The following is an 8532-nucleotide window of genomic DNA, read 5'->3' as shown; positions in this document are numbered from 1 at the left end:
GCTTTATTTCTGTGAACAGACACCATGACCAAGGCAACTCTTTTTTACTTTTTCTTTCTTATTAATACAGTATTTATTTGTCTTCTCTTCATCAAACTCTGAGCCAAGCACTTTCCCCAGACTTCGTGGGGGAAGAACAGGAAAAGGAACACACAGGGCAGATGAGACACGAAAGAACTATGGGAGGTGGAAATAGAGGCAGCTGCTTCACATGAGGGTGAGAAAGGCCACCATTAGGCAAAAGAGCCTCATGGCCTCTGAGAGGGCAAAGCCCAGAACTGTGTAGGAGAAGAGTTGCTGCTCCAGAGAAGGGTTCCCGGCATAGCCAATGATGAGACTCCTGAAAACAGCCCCCACCCCTGCCCCAGAGCCAGCCACCCCAACTGTAGCAGCCCCAGCTCCAGTGAACTTGGCAGCTGTGTCGATGTCCCTTGAAATGATGCTGGTTTGAAGCTGCAGCTAGGGATAAATGAAGTCAGAGGTCATCAGACCACCAAGCTGCCAAGGTCCTCATCTGTTGGCATTTGTGGTCGCTTCAACTCCACTTCAGACAGCGGACGGCTCAGCAGCGGAGAGGTCATGATCAGGGAGCAGGTAGAGACAAACTTGGAGCAGGCATATTTTCAGGGGTGAGGGGCCAAGGCAAGTCTTATATAGAACAATATTTAACTGTGGCTGGCTAACTGTTTCAGAGGTTCAGTCCAGTACCATCACAGTGGGAAGCAGGGAAGCATCCACACAGACATGGTGCTGAGAAGGAGCTGAGAGTTCTACATCCTGAACTGCAGGCCGCAGGAAAGGAGGAACTAGACACTAGGACCAACTGGAGCATCTGAAACCTCAAAGCCCACCCCAAGTGACACACTTCCTCCATAAGACCACACCCACTCCAACAAGGTTATACCTATTAATAGTGCCACTCTCTGTCAGTTTATGGGGGCCATTTTCTTTCAAGCTACCATAAACCTGAGATATCTTGAAAATTACTTATTGTATGATGTGTGTGTGTGTGTGTGTGTGTGTGTGTGAGTACCTTCAGTCTGTCTCCATTTTTAACACTGATATAATTCCAGGCTAGCACAGAGCTCCCTGCAACATTAAGGAAATTAGCACAGAGAAGTGAGCATTCCTACACCAAACAGTTAATGTCCTCTCAGAATGACAAAACTGGACTTGACCCATTGTTTTGTCCTCTTATGAGAATTTCTGGAAACAGCCAGTGAAATAATTGTTTTTAATGAATCTGAAAGAATTACTTTTAATTATGTGGCTGTGTGTGGGTTGGTGTGCATACGTGGGGTGCCTGTGGAGGGCCGAAGCGTTAAAACCCCTAGGGCTCGAGTACCAGACAGTAGTGAACTGAACTCCTGTGGGTGCCGAGGACAGCGTGGGTGTCTGTGAGAACATGTGCACTCTCCAACACTCTCTAAACGGTTTAAACCTTTATAATGCTTATGAAAATCTCAAAGAAGATGTAACAACAGAGTTGTTATCATTTAAATTTTTCCTTGCTCTTTAAAATGGCTGCAGTTAACATGCATTAGCAGAATATAATATATGTTTGTTTAAAAGTTGGAGGGGAAAAGGTCTTTGTTTATTTAAGACAGGGTCTCACCTGCCATTGTAGCTCAGTCTTGAGTGGGATTTGTGTCACCTCCTTATCTCTCCTCCCAAGTGTTGAGATTACAGGTGACACTGTGCCTGGCTAAAATGAGCTTAAGCAGCAGTAATTATTCTGGGAATTTAAGGAGTTAAAGATAGTTGTATGAAAAAAATGTTTACATATGAGTTGTCCTGACCCACATGAGTCATCCAGAAAAATAACACAAAACACCTTCATGTGCGCAGTGTGTGAAGTGAGAAGTAATAGTGCAAGAGAGAAGGGAGACAATTCCCATGAGCCTCATCTGGGCGCAACCCCTGCAGCAGGAGAAGGCAGCCCTGTGAATCTGGCCCAGCCTCAAAGGCTTCGTGACTCCATTGATTTGCAGAATTAGCATGGTGGGGATGAGGCTGCCACATCTTGTCACCAGCTTCAGATGTGCTCTAACTCCCACCTACCATGGCTGGAAAGGCCTTTGTGTGCTTTGGTGGCTGAGCCTGGGGACACATCTAGAAGCAGCTGCTTTCAAGCAGGGAACACCTTCAGTGGTTCAACATGTAGGAGTTACCTTCTCACCTCTGTGACCAGATACCAACAAAAGTCAGTACAAGGGAAGAGTCACAGTCAGGGGCTGGTAGGAAATGGCTGCTCCTGTAGCCGGCCCCCTTCCTCTTTCCCTTTTAAAAATCTGACATAAAAATCCCTTTTAAAGTCTGACATATCAGTCCGTGTGCTGCCCACATCTGAGAGTGGGAGGAGTTTATCCTTCCCAGTTAAAACTCTCTGGAAACATCCTGATAGATACATCCAAGGTATAGCCCTGAGGTGATTCTAAATTCTTCCAAATTCTAGGAGTCCAAATCTTACCAAGTTAGCAATCATAACCAACCACCACAACGTAAATATTTAGGTTGCTTTAAACAGTTGTGATATGATCATATTGTTTCTTTACTTGAGACAGGGTCTCATGGATCCTAAGCTGGACCTAAACTTGTTATGAAGCCAAGGATGACACTGGATCCTGATGTCCCTATGTCCTACCTCCAGTGTGCTGGGCTTACAGGACTGTAACACATGCTTACGTAAGACTAGAACCCAGGGTTTCATGCATGCTAGGCAGACGCTCTACTAACTGAGCTACATTCCCCCACTGAACCTCAGAGTCTTTTACATTAGTCATTAAATACTTGGTGCTGAGTTCAAAGGGAAAACTCTCTCAAATTTAAACTTATATGCACACATTTGTTACAAATATGTGATTTAGCAAGAGCCAATAAAATATGATCAAAGAAGTAGTATAATAGATTAGTTTAAAATTTCTTGGGGAGGAATAGAAATAAAACTAGAACTAATATATAATTCTGACTGTTAAACACAAGCTTTACTTTTAAATTTTATTTTGAATTTTTAATGTGTCAATATACATGTGTGTTTACTGCGTTAATCATATTAAATGTGGTAAGTACACTTACATCACTGTGCAGACAACTTAAGAATCTTTTCATCTTGCAAAGCTGGAAATACACACCCATTAAACAGTTCATTTGCCCCTCCTCCAGACTGTGGCAATCACCCTTCTTTTCCACTTCTGAAAGGTAGGTCTTGCAGGGTATAGTTCATAAATACTTTATTTTTAAATGTTATTATGGGGGCTAGAGGGATGGCTTTGTGGTTAACAGTGCTTCTTCTTAACCATTAGACCTGGAGTGTGGGTCTAAGCACTGCATCATGAGCCTGGTCTCCCTCCACATCTATATCTGCAGCTCCAAAGAGGAGAGTGACAGGAGGGTCGCTGGGCCACACTGGCTCCCAGGCTGGCACAGAAGATACAAGCCCCAGATTCAGGGTGAGACCTTGCTTAAAGCACAGGTGGGGAGTGGTAGAGGACATGGTGCCTGCTGGCTTCCAGATACACAGAGATAATTCACAGGATAAACAAATATGCTAATATGCAAGGAATTAAATAACCTGGCCTAGTTTAAACTAATAATGAAAAATGTGAAAAAGTCAAAAGGTTTGAGTGGATGTATAATTTTCCAAATTTCTTGTAGGGAGAATGGGAGTGTGGTAGTTGGAATACGCTTGGCCCAGGAGGTGGCACTATTAGGTATGACCTTGTTGGAGAAAGTGTGTCATCGTTGGGGTGGGCTTTGAGAGAGCTTCCTCCTGGAAGCCTGGAAGACAATCTTCTCCTGTTTGCCTTTGGAACAAGATGTAGAACTCTCAGCTCCTCCATCGTCATGCTGGTCTGAACAGGGCTGTGCTTCCCACCATGATGCTACTGGATTGCTCTAAACCTATAAGCCAGTCCCAATTAAATGTGCTTTGTAAGAGTTACCTTAGTCATGGTGTCTCTTCATAACACGGAAACCATAACTAAGACAGGGAGTAATAAGAAATCTCATGATCTTAGCTCGATTTGTTTTACACATGGGATTAAATGATACTCATTGTATCAGCAAGAATCAAAGGGTCTTGGTATCAGGCCTGATTGGCTGGTACTCTGTAATTCAGGCTGGCCTCCAACTGAAGGCAATCCTCCTGCCTTAACCTCCCACATGCTGGGATCACAGGTGCCCATCAGAGTGTCCAACTCAAGAGTGGCAGAAAACAGATACCCAGGTGTTCATCCCAACCATACTCTCCATTGCCTATACATTTTATACATACGCTCTATTACTGTCAACAGACACCATGACTATAGCAACTCTTCTGAAGGAAAACATTTAACTGAGGTTTGCTTACAGTTTTAGAAGTTTAGTTTATCACGACGGGGAGCAGGCAGGCAGACATGGTGCTAGAGAAGTAGCTGAGAATTCTACATCTGGATCTGCAGACAGCAGGAAGAGTTTTATTGGGCATGGCTTAGGCTATTGAAACTTCAAAGTCTACCCTCCAGCGACACACTTCCTGTGACAATAAGACCACACCTCCTAATTGTTTTCAATAAGTACCACTCTCTGATGACTAAGCGTGCAAATATATGAGCCTATGGGGCCACTGTTATTCACACTATCACAACCTATATTTAGATTTTGTTTTCAAAAAATTTACTCAACATTTTATTTTTTACTTATTTTTAGACTTATTATATATGTGGGCATATATGCAAGTGTGTGTTTGTGTATGTGTATGCCACAGGTAAAACTGGGTATCTTCTTACATTACTTCCCTAACCTTTTAAATCAATAACCAATCAGTCAATAAATTAAATTTATGTGTATGAATGTTTTGTCTGCATATTTGAATGCATGTCCATGGAGGGAAGAAGAGGGCATTGGATCCCTGGAACTGGGGTTGTAAATGGTTGTGAGCTGCCATATGTATGTTAGGAGTTGAACCCTGGTCCTCTGTAAGGATAACTATTGAGCCATCTCTCTAGCCCCTCCACTTTATTTTTCAGACAAAGTCTCTCACTAACCCTGAAACACCATTTTGCCAGCAAGTCCGCAGGATCCACCTGTCTCCCTTTCTTTCCATAGCTGGGGACAGAGGTAGGCCAGCTCTTAAGTGGGTGCTGGGCACCAAACTCAGGTCCTTCACTTGCAGGGCAAGTACTTTACCCACTGAGCCTCCTCTCCTGGCCTTACTTATTTAGATTTTCAATACTGCTTTATCATGCATACTGTGTATACTACAATGTATCTGTGGTATGTTGGATTTCTGCACAATGGATTCAAATAGATAAGCTTTACTTGATAATACAACCACTGTCTGAGTAAGATAAACTGTGTCACCCATACATGTCACCGTAAGGACAGGACTTCAGAGGTTATCTAGTCAGAAGAATGGAGAATAAATCAGGGCACAGTGAATGACCTTCCGAGGAGGCTCTAGGAATTAGGAATTATATTGTAGATGTTAAAGACACAGACTACATAGTCATCCACAAACATTCCTTCATCTTTCACAGGGATCCTTCAAGAATTTCTGAAATAAATGACTGGAACCCAGTCATTTAAAACTCAAGTACTGTTATTTCTACATCATCCTGGATTGTGTTCATTTGTTCCTCGCATTTTTATTTCTTATATTTTATTTATATTAGAGTGGGCACTGATATTAATTCAAATATCTACTCACTAAATGTGAAAATGTTAATGCAATATTAAAATCGAGATTCAAATGAAAGCAAGGGAATATTACATTAAGGTTTCCATGGAAACACTTACTATACTTGCCAGCTTCTGAGCTGCAATAAGGTAGTTTAGTATCAAGCTCATATCCAATATAATTTTGAAGAGGTTTGAAGATGTATAGGTTAATATGTGTCAATTTGAGACTTCAGATGAAACGTGACATAAAGCATCAGACTGAAGACTCGAGAAACATTAGCCTGTGTTCTTAATTTAGACAAACCTACCCAGGTCAGAGGCACACTGCCCAAATTCTAAATAATTTGTTGCCTCCACAAAACCGACAGCCATTTCCGTCCTAAAACCCAGTACTCTCAACTTCAAACAGTCACAGAGGTGTGGGCAAGGGACCCGATCAGGGAGATTTTCAAATCATAAATACAAATTTGGTTACACAAGAAATGTCCACAAATTGAACCCTTCAGATTCATAGATGCTCCCCAAACTCTACCTTTATGATGGGCCTGTTTTTCTTACAACCTTTAATTGTAGAGATTACTGTATTAAAAACACAAAGCTGCCAACATCCTTTAACTAAGTAAGAGCCCCATTTTTAAATTTAAAAGACATAATTGGATTATCACTAAACCATAAGTAGGGACTTGGGGAAAATATAAACAAATTAAGAGTCCATTAGTAGGAGTCGAGTAGGAGTGGGCAAAACAACGATCATTGTAAATGATTAGGTTGATACTGAAAAAAGGGGGTGTGGCAGTGCACATGTGTGATCCCAGCACACAGGAAGTGAGGCAGGAGAATCACAAGTTCCAGGTCATCCTAGTGACTCAAGGATAACCTGGACTACAAAACAAAACAAAGCATGAAACCCGGGGCTTGGGAGACGGCTCAGGTAGCACCGGGCAGACAGAAAGCAGGAGTAGTGCGTGAGTACCTGGGGCTAGGGAAAGAAGGGCCTGGGGTGATAACTAACAGGCATGGGGTTACTTTAGGAGCATGGCTCAGTGGTTAAGAGCACCTGCTGCTCTTGCAGAGTATCTAAGTTTGTTTCTCAGCAGCCACATGTTGATTCAAATACTGTAGCTGCAGTTCTAGAGTACCTGACCCCCTCTTCTGGCCTCAGTGAGCACTGCATGCATACTAACACACACACACACACACACACACACACACACACACACACACACACTTTCTAAAAGAAAATACTCTAAAATGAAATGTGTAACATAGAACACTGAAGCCATCCCAGAATATACTTACTTGGTGTGCACTACCACTGAGCTACACCGTTGATTAGTATACTTCAAATGCATGAACTTTCTGTAGGGGAACTATGTCTCTACAAGCTGTCAAAGTATTATTTTAGCCAGGCATGGCAGCAGTCCTACCCCCTTTGTTCTTTTATGGATTGTTATCATTGGATTTAGGTGTCAAAGAAAGATTACTTTCATGTTTGAAAACACCTTTCTGCGGGTAAAACTTTATGGAAAACTTGCTAAGTTTTGTTCAAATATCAATTTATATTTACAAACTCAAAGTTACATTTTTTTCTAGTATTTTTTAAAATTTAAGCTTGTTGTTGTTTTTCGAGACAAGGTTTCTCTATGTAGCCCTGGCTATCCTAGAACTTGCTCTGTAGACCATACTGGCCTTTGGTTCAGAAATCAATTAGCCCCTGCATTCTGAGTGTGGAGATTAAAGGCATGTGCCACCACTGCCCAACTGTATCTTCTTCTTTAAAAAGGAAACTCTATTTTTTTAGATTATAATCACATCATTTCCCCATTCGCTTTCGCCTCTTCACGTCATCCCATATACCCCGGCCTACTCTCTTTCAAATCTATGACTTCTTCTTCCATACACTTATGTACATAACTTGGTATTGGGTAAACCAATGGTGGGGTTATTTCTGTCATCAGTGTATGTGATCACATCTTACCAAGACCTTGATATATTTTTTATTTTGTATGGAGAGGGGGCAGTGAGTGTATGGAGGTCACTTGCTGAAACTGGCTTTCTCCTCCAACCATGTGGGTCCTGGAGATGGAACAGGTTGGTGGTTAGTGCTTTTAACTGCTGAGCTGTCTTCATTTGTAATTTTAATTACTGATGACATTGAACTGTATTTTCATATTTTTTCAAAATTATTTTTGTTTTATGTATGAGTATTTGCATGCATGTATGTATGTGTACATACATGCATGTTTGGTGCTCACAGGGGCCAGAGGATCCCTTGAAACTGAAGTTACGGATGGTTGTAAGCTGCCATGCAGGAGCTAGGAATCAAACTTGGGTCATCTGTAAGAGTTGCTGATGGTCTTAATCACTAAGCTAGGTTTCTAGCCTCACTCATTAGAAACATTTAATGTCACTCTTTTAGCTAGCAAGTTTGATAATTCCCAATTCTAATCACCTCTGTACAGATAATTTTGGATTTCCATGTACAGACCACACAATCTTTAAGTAACAACTTATTTCTTCAGAGATGAGGTTGAACACACCTCACACACACTAGACAACCTGTTTTATCTTTGAATGAAACCTCTCAGCCCAATAATGACCATTTGTCCCTTCCTCCTGCCTTGTAAAATATATATTTAGAATATATTAATTATACTTAATTATTTTATAATTTTTAATGATATTTTTTATTTTAAGTGCTTTGTTTTGCTTGCACGTGTGTTTGTGTGAGGGAGTTGGAGCCCCTGGAACTGAAGTTATAGACAGCTGTGAGCTGCCATGTGGGTGTTGGGAATTGAATCTGGGCCCTCTGGAAGAGCAGCCAGTGCTTTTAACCACTGAGCCATCTCTCCAGTCCAATTATACATAATTAGT

General features: G+C 41.6%; 1 pseudogene across 1 annotated transcript; it reads right to left on the bottom strand.

Annotated features, from left to right (window-relative positions):
• Positions 1-207: 207 nt before the first annotated feature.
• LOC308435630 (ATP synthase F(0) complex subunit C2, mitochondrial-like) lies at positions 208-620 on the bottom strand (annotated as a pseudogene). The gene has a single exon. The product of its transcript is annotated as an ATP synthase F(0) complex subunit C2, mitochondrial-like (transcript).
• Positions 621-8532: the final 7912 nt, after the last annotated feature.

Source organism: Micromys minutus (genome assembly GCF_963924665.1).
Source record: "Micromys minutus genome assembly, chromosome: 23".
Classification (NCBI taxonomy): Eukaryota; Metazoa; Chordata; class Mammalia; order Rodentia; family Muridae; genus Micromys; species Micromys minutus.
Note: the sequence above shows the minus strand (reverse complement) of the source record. Positions and strands in the feature narration are given on the sequence as shown.